At 41.8% G+C, this 13280-nt stretch overlaps 1 protein-coding gene across 2 annotated transcripts in view; it reads left to right on the forward strand.

Annotated features, from left to right (window-relative positions):
* The window catches only part of LOC126175799 (A-kinase anchor protein 1, mitochondrial), a 285989-nt gene that overhangs the window by 164208 nt on the left and 108501 nt on the right, over positions 1 to 13280 (forward strand). The window contains exon 3 of one of the 2 annotated variants that reach the window (XM_049922782.1): positions 12267 to 12407. The exons of the other annotated variant lie outside the window; for it this stretch is intronic. The gene's annotated coding sequence lies outside the window, so the exon portion shown is untranslated. The remainder of the gene's footprint in view (positions 1 to 12266; positions 12408 to 13280) is intronic. 2 annotated transcript variants of the gene reach the window in all.

Raw genomic sequence — 13280 nt, forward strand, 5'->3', positions numbered from 1 at the left:
TCTTACGGAGGAAGCAGAAAAGCGAAAGAGAAATGGGGAGTCCCAAATACCTGTCCAACGATCATGAAGTGGGTTTTCCGTGGTTTATCTGTGGTGAACTGCTGTGTATTATCTTGCTGAAAGCCACATAGATTCCTTTTCCAATCTTTCTTTTACAAAATTGGTGCATTGTCTCTTACTACTTCAAAACGACGGCCAGACCCTGCGGAAGTGGCTGCTGTGAAAGTGATGTCGAAGAAACTGAGGACAAAAGTCCTGGTGGAGGATCCGTTTCGGATCAAGTAGAGTAATTAGAATACCTGAAAATAAAGAAATTCATTACCACCACCTAATAGCTTCCCATAAACCGAGGAAGTAGTTATTCCAGTCCGGAGGATACATACGTTTATGCAAGTAGACTGTGTCAGAATAGTCTTGATACCAATTTTTCCTCCCTTCTTAAAAATATATCTGCACAAATAATTGAAATGATGTTCAACATTTGGATTGTGGTAAACAACCAAGTCCTCTTGTACAACTACCCAAACCATAAAAAAGGCCAAACTCGTGATTCATCGGAACTTTTTTAAAAATCATCTTCTACCGTAGTAAGCAGTAAGCTCTTATGATTAATTAATTATGTCGGTTAGCGAAGTTATGGGATACTAAGCTGGTGACCATTTATTTCTATGAACCATTCTGCAGGTAGTCTTCCTGGATCGATAGACATCTTGTAGTCCATCCGCTGTGCCTCTTCTCAGCCTTTAGTGTCAACACAGACTCTGCAGCTGAAGTCGAAAAGTTGCTCTTCGTTATATGTGAACAGGATAGCCGTTAATTTACCATCTGAAGTACAAATTACTCACGAATCGTACATTTCATCGGCTCAGTCGTTGTTCTTTATTCTCGTCATACATTTAAAATTAGAAGTTTGCGCCAACATAGGTTCTTGCCTGGCACAATTTATTTCATACTTTATCTGGCATCAATCTGGTCAGTTATCAAGAGTCGACCATTAATTCTTATCTCTCATTACATCCAAAGCAGCTGTTCGCTTCTACGCTTGTTCCTAATTGCATCACATGTAGGTAATCTAAACGCATGTGATCACGTGTGCTCACCTGCGGTTGATGATCTATTTACACTGCAGCCTTGGGAAACTTACAATCAGTCACACAGTGCTGCTAATCATATTCAGCTGTGTACGAGGGTCAAGCTGAAAATTTTCAGAAATTACTTAATTTTTTTCGGAAACACCTCCACTCACATGCCCTAAGTTATTTGTTGGATGTATTCCAATCTCTGTCTCCCTGTTCCATTTTAACCCTCTACCGCTCGCTCTTGTACCATGAAAGTTATTCTGTGATATCTTAACAGCTGTCCTGTCATCTTGTCCCCTGTTCTTGTCAGTGTTTACCATATGTTCCTCTCCTCACCGATTCTGCGGAAGACCATTTCATTCTTTACCTTAACAGTCCACCTAATTTTCAACATTCGTGTGTAACACCACATCTCGAGTGCTTCGATTCTCTTCTGTTCCGGTTTTCCCACAGTCCATGTTTCACTACCCTACAATGCTGTGCTCCAAACATACATTCTCAGAAAATTAGTCTTCAAATTAATGTCTGTGTTTGATACTACCAGACTTCTCCTGGCCAGGAATGGCATTTTTGCCAGTGCTAGTCTGCTTTTTATGTCCTCCTTGTTCAGTCGATCTTGGATTATTTCGCTGCCCAGGTAGCAGAATTCTTTACCTTCATCTGACCACCAGTTCTGATATTAGGTTGACGCTGTTCTCATTTCTGATACTTCTCATTACTTTCGTCTTTCTTTGATTTAATCTCAATCCATACTCCGTATTCATTGGACTGTTACTTCTATTCAACAGATCCTGTAATTCTTCTTCACTTTCACTGATATCCTCTCGCCTTGGATTCTAATCCCACTCTTCGTTCTTAGTCTTGCCGTGATATTGTTCCCTGTTGGTTCTTGTACACATTGTGTATTAGTCGTCTTTTCGTACATCTTGTGCCATTCCACATTGTAGAACGCTTTTTCCAGGTCGACAAATCCTATGAACGAAACGAACGTGTCTTGATATTTCTTAAGTCTTGCTTCCATTGACAACCGCAACATCAGAACTGCATCTCTGGTGTCTTTACCTTTTCTAAAGCCAAACTGAGTCATTTAAGAGAACCTCAATTTTCTTTCCCTTTCTTCGGTATATTATTCTTTTCAGCAACTTACATGCTTGAGCTGTTAGGCTGATTGTAAGATAATTCTCGCACTTGTCAGTTCTTGCCATCTTCGGAAATGTGTGGACGATGTTTTTCCGAAAGTTTGATGGTACAGCGCCAGTCTCATACACTCTACACACCATCGTGAATAATCTTTTTTTTTTTTTGCCACTTCCTCCAGTGACTGTAGAAATTCAGAGAGAATTTTATCTATCCCTTTCTTCCAAAGCTCTCTTAAATTCTGATTGTAATACTGGATCCCCGTTTCTTCGCTATGGACGCCTGTTTCTTCTTCTGTCACGTCGTCAGACAATGCTTCCCCCCTCACAGAGGCTCTCACTTGTCAGTGTTATTTTTTCACATCTCCTCTCTCTCCTTTGCATTTAATAGTAGAATTCTCATTGCACTCTTAATGTTACCGCCCTTGCTTTTAATTTCACCATAGGTTGTTTTGACTTTTCTATACGGTGAGTCAGTCCTTCGTACAATCATTTCTTGCTTCCCTCCACTTCCTATTCATCTCATTCGTAAGTGGCTTGTACTTCTTTCTTTCGTCGACCAGTTGAAGTATTTCTTCTATTACCCAGGGTTTCTTTGCCGTTATCTTCCTTGTGCCTATGTTTTTCTTTGTAATTTACGTGGTTGCTCTTTTGAGAGGCGTCCATTCCACTTCAGCTGAACTCCCTACTGATCTGTTCGTTAGCGCATTGTCTATAGCCTCAGAAAACTTCAGACGTCTCTCTTCATTCCTTAGTACTTCCGTATCCCACTTCTTTGCAGACTGTTTCTTCCCAACTAGTCTCGTAAACTCAGCCTACTCTTCATCACTAGTGAAGTGGTCTGAGTACATCTGTACCTGGTTACGCCTTACAATTCAGTATCTGATTTCGGAATGTCTGCCTGACCATGATGCAGTGTAACTGCAATCTTCTCGTACCTCCCGGCCTTTCTGAAGTATTCCTAATGTGATTCTTGAACAGAGTTGTTTGCTATTACTCGCTGCAATTTTTCCTCCCTCATTTCTACAACAAAGCCAGTGTACTCCTGTAACCTTTTTCTCTATTACTTTGCCTACACCCGCAGTCCAATTATCCTATTAGATTTTCGTCTCCCTTTGCATACTGAATTGCCCGTTGAATATCCTCATATATTTTCTCTATCTCTTCGTCATCCTCTTGCGTCGTCGGTATATGTAACTGAACTATTGTTAGCCACATATCTTGTGGTTATGCATTCTGTGTCTTTAATGCAGTGGTTTCCATTGCCTTCTGCATCCTCATGCCGTTGATCATTCTTGATTCTTGGACCTTTTAGGAGCAGTTCCTCCCGCCTAGGGCAATGCCCTGGACCTCTGTCCCCCCCCCCCCCCCTTTCAAAAGGCCGTTGACAGAACGAGGGGGACGTTTTATGCCGTAAGGCTTCAGCCGCCAAGGCTGATGACTTTTATTCAAAATTTAAGCAATAGCGTGGTTCTAACCGGGGACCAAGATACTTATATGCTTGCTGTGGAGGATGGCCACGCAAACAAACCTGTTTAACACACGTTATACCTCACATTATTTGAAAAGTACCAGTTGCGTCAGCGGTGTTTTACTGAAATGTTGATTATCAAACACAAATTGACAAGCTGCGTCATTTCGTTGTCTTTTGTTGTTAAGCTGAAAGGATTGAAGATACTTCCAATAAGACAGTTTCAGTATAAGACGCTGCAAATCCAAGACGAGACCAAATCTGAATATGATGTTTTGAGCCAAACTTCCGGTACGGGTAGGCACAGTTCGCTTTCAAGAGGCATGAAATAATAGATGAACGTGGGCCACAGCACTTATGGGCACGTGAGCAAGAGAAACGCACATTTTCTCCCACTTTTTGGGACACCGCTTGGGTTTCAAAATTATTTTGTCAAAGAGCAATTTTACAGATTCTGGCATAACAGACTCTTACATCACATAAAAAGTTATTACATGGAGGGTACTGTCTAATATGATATTTGCAGCTGCTTTGACGATTCGGAATCCATCCTACTGAGGATCTGCGTTTCTTCTACTGTGCACTTTACTTTTCACTGTGTGCTTGGAGCTCAACGTTCTTGAAACAAACGACTGCTGCCTGTGAAACTGTTTCAGCTATCATCGCATCGCCACCATATATCTGTAAATGGCGAACTTTGACAGTTCAGACATCATGGTGAGGTCGTGATGCTATTTGCTCTAATAGATCGTCCATAAGAAACTGACATTCTTCCGTATTGGCCTCCAGGTGGGTAAAAATAGCTTGCATCCCTTCATCTATTTCGGTTGCAGGTCGATACCCTCATTTCTCTCCACTACCCGAAACACGTTGAAACAGCTTTTTGTAGCGAAATCTCTGATTCCACCCATCTGCAGCTCCCAAGTCATTTGCGTTTTGAATCTGTTCTACCACCATTTGTTGGCCAAATTCATCTGCACGTCGTTTAGCTTGTTCTAATACTGAAGGTAGCACATGCAATTTCATTTCTTTTAGAAACAACACTTTGTTTAGCATGCAGCATTTTTAATTGCGTAGTTAACAAGTCATCAGGATTTCCTCTTGCACAGAGGAAATACAGGTATCCCTCTGTGAAACTGAACTGACCTTTCTCCTGGGACCGACGTGACATGCTTGTTGGTTCCTTAGGATGTCGAAGGCTAACTGCTATCATTCTCTCCTTAACATACTTCTTTTGTAGCATGTTTCATGCACTGCCACTTCGCTGAGCCTTTTCAGAAAACGTGTGTGAGCAGATCAATTAGGTTTAACAGTACAATCGATCAGCGTGCCGATTCCTTTCTTTTTCACACGTTCATCTCTCATTACATTTTTTTCGCAACTGAAACGCAAACCCACATTAGACGATTTCATTTATATCATCAAAATATCACGACAATAGACTGTGAAAAGAATCGCCAAAGAAAACAGAGTTCCACACCAAGTAATAAATGCAGTGTCGTTCCGTAAATAAAAATTCCGATCAACTTTTTCTTGCAAATGATTATTGATGTCATTCACCTGTAAAACATGGACGGTACCTGTACGCAACTAGTCTTATATTCCACAAAAAGACTTCACGCAATTTGTGCCGAGTGTGTTAGTAGGGACTGATTATGAAGTAAGCGATCCGTATATTCTGGCTGTCCCGCAAAGTGAGCTGTTCACTTCCCATGTATAACATAACAGGTAATGTATTTCTACGATATAAACACAAACTGGAATAAAAGTGCTCAAAAACTTGGTTTTTGCCATTTTGTACAAATGTTGAAAAATGGATGTAATTTGGACAAATTGAAGCGCATTCGGAATTGAAACTCCGGCCGAACAAGATTCTGAAGGCTCAACGGTACCGACCGATCTCCGTATCATCTTCAGCTGGTAGGCGTCACGGGGTGCGGATATGAAGGGGCATTTAGGTCAGCCCACAGTTCTCCCGCCGTTGTCAGTGTTCATAACCGGAGCACTCAGGTAACTCCTCACTTGGCCTCACTAGGTCTGAGAGAATCCCGCTTGCCAACAGCGCTCGGTAGACCCGACGGCCACCCATCCAAGTGCTAGCCCAGCTCCATAGCGCTTAACTTTCGAGATCTGACGGGAACCGGTGTTACCACTGCGGCAAGGCCCTTGGTATTGGGTGCAGGACAAAGTTGTATCAATTAAATTAGTAGAGAATTCTGTGCTCTTTTAGAAAGGGAATAGACGCCAAAGCGTTAGGAGCACAAGAAAGTGAGATATTTTGAAAAACATTGAAAAATGTCAGAAATTTTCTGTTTTTTAACTACAGAAAGTTTAGCCAACATGAATTTTGTTGGCAAAACGTGGTTTTCCAATCTTTCCAACCATATGAACGAGTCAAAAAACAAAATTTTCGCCGCCCGGAGTGGCCGAGCGGTTCTAGGCGCTGCAGTCTGGAATCGCGCGACCGCTACGGTCGCAGGTTCGAATCCTGCCTCGGGCATGGATGTGTGTGATGTCCTTAGGTTAGTTAGGTTTAAGTAGTTCTAAGTTCTAGGGGACTCATGACCTCAGAAGTTAAGTCCCATAGTGCTCAGAGCCATTTGAACTATTTTTGAACAAAATTTTCTATTCCCTCTTTTGCAAGGTGTGGGCACTGTTTCCGACAGTTTTAGTGGACTGGCTTGCTTACATTGAAGTGTGTCATTTTGTGGTGTCGTTACGATGTGACCTTGCTGCGAGGCTCCAAAGTGCCAATGATCCGTAAGAACAGAGTATTTGGTGGAAATATTGAGAAGTGAAAAGAATGCCTACAATACGCTTGTCCGCCGTCTGCAGATTATTGCTGTGCGGTATGGGATCCTTACCAGATAATACTGACAGAGGACATGAGTGTCCAAAGAAGAGCGAATCGTTTTGTATCATCGCGAAATAAGGGGAGAGGGGGGAGGGAGTGGTCACGGTTATGATAGGCGAGTTTGGGGGCAGTCATTAAGACAAAGGCGTTTTCCGTTGCGGCGAGATCTTTTCACGAAATTTCAATCACCAACTTCTCCTCTGAATGTAAAAATATTGTACTGTCGCCGACTTAAATAGGGAGAAATGGTCATCGCAATAAGAGAAATCAGAGCTCGAACAGAAAGATCTAAGTGTTCATTTTCCCACGCACTATTAAAGAGTGTAACTATAGAGAAACAGTTTGAAGGTGGTTCGAAGAACGTAGTGCCAGGCAATTAAATATGAATTGCGAAGAAGACATATAGGTGTAGATCTAAAACAATGCTATAAACGTCGAACATCATATGCAGCAAAGTGACGGCTGGAAGCTTGCTTGCAGCAGTATGAGAACAGACGTGCAGAAACCATACTGTCAGTGATTCCACAACTACATTTTTTCCCTTTAGAATTTGTATGGCTTATCTTTATCACTTTGCTGTTACAGTGGTAGAACAGAACTCGATTAACACCACGGAGAGACTGACATCGTCTTCGACAACGCAATGTGCATTGTGTCCCCATAAGCCGGTAGTACACACAAAATGTTTCCTCTCATCGGCATAGCTCCACCGAAAGTGAGAAGTGGGGCAACAGCAGCGGGAATATCGAAGCAGTTGGAAGACTAGCACTACTTACCCACAGATAGTAGGAGCATCTTTCGGGACACAGGTAATGAAAGTTCTTCGTGAATACCACGAAACCACTTTTATTAACTCTTGAAGACCGATGACTAAAACTCGGGCGATAGCAGTATTACATGCAAGGGCAATGCCGCGTTAGAAACACCTGTTCCTGTCTATCACCGAAGTTAAGCAATGTCGGGCCCGGTTGTTACTTGGATGGGTGACCTTCTGTCTGGGTACATCATTGCCCTTGGCTCAGTGACACGAAGTCGCCGAAGTGCTGTCCAGTTGCAAGACTTTCACCACGTCATTGGCTCCTACGGCATACCACATAACTCTTGTACAGCTGTTAAAGAAGATGTCGCCAAGGCTGAGCTGCCCTATATTTTTTGGAAATCGTGCAACCGACTGGATGCAGGGATCTCAAGTGCAAGGCGAACTTCGGTAGATACGGTTGCAGTGATAGGGTTGACAAATGCTTGTGTGTGGTCTGGTCCAGAATCCAGCCTGTCACTATATAACCACTACTTGCACATGAAAAAACTTAATTGAACCCAAGAATAGAGATGTCTCGAAGGCTTCGCATTGCGAGTCTTGCATATGAAATTATTATTATTGACAGGTGTATAAATTTATTATTGCAAATATGGAAAATAAAAATTAATAAAGCATTTTTATCTGTTCGACGTCCACCGCTGGGTAAGTCCTCGAGACTAGTCCATGTCTATCGTAAGCTATATGCATCCATGTTAGTTCTGCATGAAACGGTTGCCATATAGCCATTCCATTAAGTCATCGTCTTGGTATTTTTTATCATGTAGAATCTAGCAAATAATTTCCTTGCTCCATCTATCATCCAATCGTCGAGCTCCATATGTCGTTCCCTTCTATTTCATTTTTATTACAGTTGTAATTGTTTCTTCCGTTGCAATTTGTATTCAGATCCATTTTTTGTTTTTCTGTCTCCTGTAGTCTCCAACATGCATCTCCCCATTGTTCCGTTGATCGCAAATAAACAAATTTGAGAAATAACACATTAAGATTGTGTGGTTGCCTTAAATCTCGAGACTAGATTAATAAAAAATAGAGAAACATTAAATATCATGTTTGAATACTTTTGGCGCCCTACTTAGTCTCTCCTCAGTTGAGTTCAACGCGTGTCATATTGGCTTAAATGTCGGTTACGTCGTTAAAACATTGACTCTTCATGTGAATTTCTGTACTCTGTTATTTTGTGGTAGGTTCGTATTGATAAAACCGTCTTGTCGCCCGTGGGTGATGTTTTCCAGAAAATAATTGTCAGTTTTCTGTATCTCAATCAAGTCGCGGCAGGTGTCGACGTTTCGTTGTTTTTGTTCTGGAGTCAGTCGTGTGATGCAAACATTGCACACCTTTTTTTTCCCAAACTATGTCCTGAACACCTGATATAGTAATGTTGCTCCATTGTGATTTGTGATACTACAGTGTTGACGCACTACGGTCGCACGTCCACTACTTAACAATATTACTCTACGCAAATGCACACTATTGAACAAGCACGCGCACGCGCCCCCCCCCCCCCCCCCCCACACACACACACCAGAGAGAGAGAGAGAGAGAGAGAGAGTAAACAAACCAACAAAATATCAAATATGGCACTATACTTACTTGAGAATAAATGGACGTCAGATGGGAGTGGACACTCGATAACATGTTTACAAATGTTTTGGCAAAGTGAAAAGTGTTATTTACAAACGAAAGCCTGCAAAAGATGTGTACTTTTGTGTGTGGTTCTCAATAATTCATGAAAAAGAATTTGCCGAAACTAAGCGTAAGTAATAGCAAATTTTGGGGCGAAATATCTTGCCACAATGAAATTACGTCTAGATATAAAGTGATGTATTAACTGGCCAACCAAATTCTCATTAACATCATTTGGTCGCAGATGACAAGCTACCAGTATGTGATAATGTGCATAACTGTGTAATGTAAAATTAAGCTAATGACAACAGTAACTGTCTTTAATTTTCGTAGATGAGTTCTCATTTAAAATACGTTCACATTGCACAGATTTAATTGAAGAAAACCACTGACGATGGCACAAAGGTGATGAAACACGTCTGAGTGATAGGAAAAAACAGTGTTCTGCATAACAGGCGGACCTTATGCCAATAATTTAACTGCAAACACCCCCAATGCAAGAGATCAAATCCAAATAATGCAGGAAATGTCAAATCACCACCCGAACCAGAAAAGAGGAATTAATACGCTCGTAACTCGAGCAAGACGAATATGTGAGCCGCAGCACCTCAGACGCCAGATGCAATATTTGGAAAGCATCTTGAAGAGCAGTGGGTACTACACCAGTTACATAAGAAGCGTCACAGAATCAAACACACGGCGATGTGACACGTCAGAAAAACAAATGTCGGATACGGCCTTTCTGCCATACATTCCCAGAATGACGGACAGAATAGGTCGTATATTGCGCCAAACCGGAGTAAAAACTATTTATAAGCCGACAAAGAAGATCAAAGAGAGTCTCAGATTGGCAAAGGAGAAAAAGGACCCCACTTGCAACGCCGGAAATATACCGCATATGTTAGAGTTACGAGACGGCCAATCAACATCAGGATCACCAAACATAAGCGGCATTGCAGGTTGGGACAGGTGGAGAAATCGGCCGTTGTGGAGCACACTCTGTGAGTGACCGACCACTTAGTAAAATTCACCGACACGAAAGTTCTTGCTATACAGAAGAGCTGTCACACCCTCTCGCTCACGGATGCTATGGAAATACACAAACATGGGAATAGTTTCAACAAGAAAGAAGGCAGGCTCAAGGTGAACGGGTCCTGGATTCTCGTTCAGTAGCAAACGACCATTGCAGGTAGCAAGGGGCGAACCGCAGCGATAATGACCGCGGGAAACCCGATGGTCGTTGGCGCGCCAGTTGTGATCTACGGCCACAAGCTCGACTCCAGTCCACCACTAACAATGGAGGTTGAAGCTTTGGCAACGCCAGCCGCTCATGTTGGCGAAACCTTGGAATACTCATCAAACAAACATCGGCTGACACAGAAGGCAACAGGCAATTTGTCAACAAGTGGCCAGGAAACCCTTAATAACTTTGCAGAACAGATGACCCGACAACTCCAAACCGAAATTCGATTCTGCTTCTCACAAACTCAGTTTTATGGTTAGCGATTGTTTCTAAATATACAGTATTTAAATATTTGTACACCTGTTGTGACTGCTACTTTGGTCACTAAAATTAGAAATACTGGAAACATCCCAGTTCAATATCTAACTCAGATAGAAAATTGGGTTGATGTATTTGTCTGTACTTGTGATTATAAAGTTACGCTTTTCACATATATGTCACACGTTCACTTAGACAATTCACAGCCACAAGTTGCAACACGGAATATAATTTATATTTTAGTTCAGGTCATTTCCCCCACTAGGCCACGCAGCGCGGACAAGATATAAAATTGTACACGTATCGCTGCCGTGATGGAGCCCTTTCATTTGTTGCTATACGACTTGTAATGTAACTGTTACTACATGGATTTAGATGGCACTGTCCCACCTCTCTTCTTCGTTGCCCTCATGGTAGCGCAGACGTTTGCTTGAGTTGGATTCCGTCAGTTATTATAGTACTCTGGTAGATTATTACTAGGTCTACAACATTGCTTCCGCCGTATTTTCTCGAATTTTGGGGCCTTATTATGAAAAACTCACAAAAAATTATGATTCATAGTATTGCCCATCGCTGGCCACTACATTCTCCAATCTTTCGGATAACTTACGAATCCCGTGGCGGAAGAACTGGGCTTCTTTTGTGTGGATCCATGAATCGATTCAATTTTGCACCTGTTCATATAATCGGAACTGCTGGTCAGCGAGACTGTATGCCACTGATCGAAAAAGGTGGTAGTCAGGGAGAACAACGTATGGAGAATACGGCGGGAGGGATAGGACTTCTCATTTCAACGTTACATGTATATTTTGACGGATTTTGCGACATGGGGTCGAGCACTGACCCGCTGCAAAATTACCTTTACGTGTCTATCGCTGTATTGTGGCCGTTTGTGTTTCAGTGCTGGGCTCGAACGCATCAATTGCTTTCGATAATGGTGTTCTGTGATTGTCTTCGTCTGTCTCAGTAGCTACGAAAACGTTCTGTCTTCCACCCCCCATGCCGGTCTTCGACATCAAAATCACCTTCTAAATGCGTTGAAAACATTCTCTTTACGTTCTTCCACTAATAGTTCTCTTACCAGTAGTCTTACCCAGCATTTTAAGAGCCACAGCAGCAGATCTCTTCATGTTAAAGCAGAAAATTAAAACCTCCCGCAAATGGCGAGAAATGGCTACGTAAGTTGACGTACTTAATCGAGAATAACCTTACGATGCAATCACAAATCGACTAATATTTTTATGGCATTATGTTTACAGATGCCTAAGCTTATTGTTTTACACCTACGACCAATCACCGGAGCCCCGCTTGCCGCTACACCCGTCTATTGCAAAACGGCTGAAGTAAAGTTGTAGACATAATAACACACGAGCGACTAGAACGTCGCTATTGATTGGTATCTTAATTGCAAACACGTACCGTTTCTGTAATGAACTTGTGGTTCTCCGTTGTTTATTTAGTAGTTCATTTGACTATACGAATAACGATGTAACTGACGTCGAAAGTGCAGTCTTCTTCCTACCAAGATTTGAACTAAAGAAAAGTGAAGTATAACCTAGGTTAATGTATTTATCTTTAGTTATAACTTTGTGTCAGACTGTTAATCTAACTCTGTTCATCACCTTTGCAACTTACAGTATTCTATCACCTGGGCTCAAATCCTGCCCTCTTCCGCACACGGTTTTAATTAGTCAGTGAGAAGATTGATTCATGTGTTCAAATTTATTTGATAGTCACAAGGAGGAAACAGTCAGAAAAAAGAGACAACTATCTGATTCACAGGTGCTGTTTCGTTGACCATCGGGACGTGAGAATCAGCTGAATTAGCGTGATTATCGTTAGAGGTCTGATACCTGAGGATTGGACGCTGCTTGCCATTGGCCAATTAGCGCACGACCTCACTCTTTGCAGGCCTCACTTTTGGTGAGTATGTGAACGTTAATTATACTACTGTGTTCTCTTGCCTATGTAGAGAATAGCCTTTTATTCGGGTTTAAAGTCTGACAGACACCTCTCGTCATTCTTTGATATTACTGCTGTAACTTCTTGTAAGATTGAAAAGGTACCTAATATTTTGTGTTTATATGTTTCTACGGAAGCTGAACCTGTTTCATAAGCTCGAGTGAAACAGACTGAAAATAAATAAACTTCTTTCAGGCTGTTCTCAGGCTTCATAAGAAAGGAACACAGTATGAATAAGATATGTGAAATTGTGACAGAACTGAATCCGTTGGATGGGCTCAGAGATACATTAGAAAGAATAGAGTTGGCTAATAAATTCTGGTAGAGGTGTGTCGAAACGTGTTCACATTCAAATACCCCATGAAAATACTTTGGTTGTCCTGAACATGATATTCGTGATTCCACACCGACTCAGATATTGCCGAAACTTTCCTCCTTAGTCTACACTTACATTGGACGCGTATTGCTCCCTAGCAGATGTAGACAGATTATCTGACCCGATGTCGTCCGGCGTCGTTCTTGACTATACCTACATTGGATTCCCTATTTCTCACGATCTGATTTAGAATAATTAAATGCACCGTGCTCGTTTTTGTGTCGACTTCTGCTACTTAGGAGCCTTCACCGTAATAAGAGAATTAGAAAAAAATGTTCGGATGCGCCAGTTTAACAAGATACAGTTACAGGGGAGTTTTATAACCTGCCAACCTCCACGAAGTTGTCGAGATGAATTCAAGATTATAGAAACATTTGACCACATTTTGAAGGCATAAGAAACGATCTAACTGGCCAACAGGACAGGTTTAACGCCCCAGGAACACAAATGACAGCTTG

Source organism: Schistocerca cancellata, chromosome 3 (genome assembly GCF_023864275.1).
Source record: "Schistocerca cancellata isolate TAMUIC-IGC-003103 chromosome 3, iqSchCanc2.1, whole genome shotgun sequence".
Classification (NCBI taxonomy): Eukaryota; Metazoa; Arthropoda; class Insecta; order Orthoptera; family Acrididae; genus Schistocerca; species Schistocerca cancellata.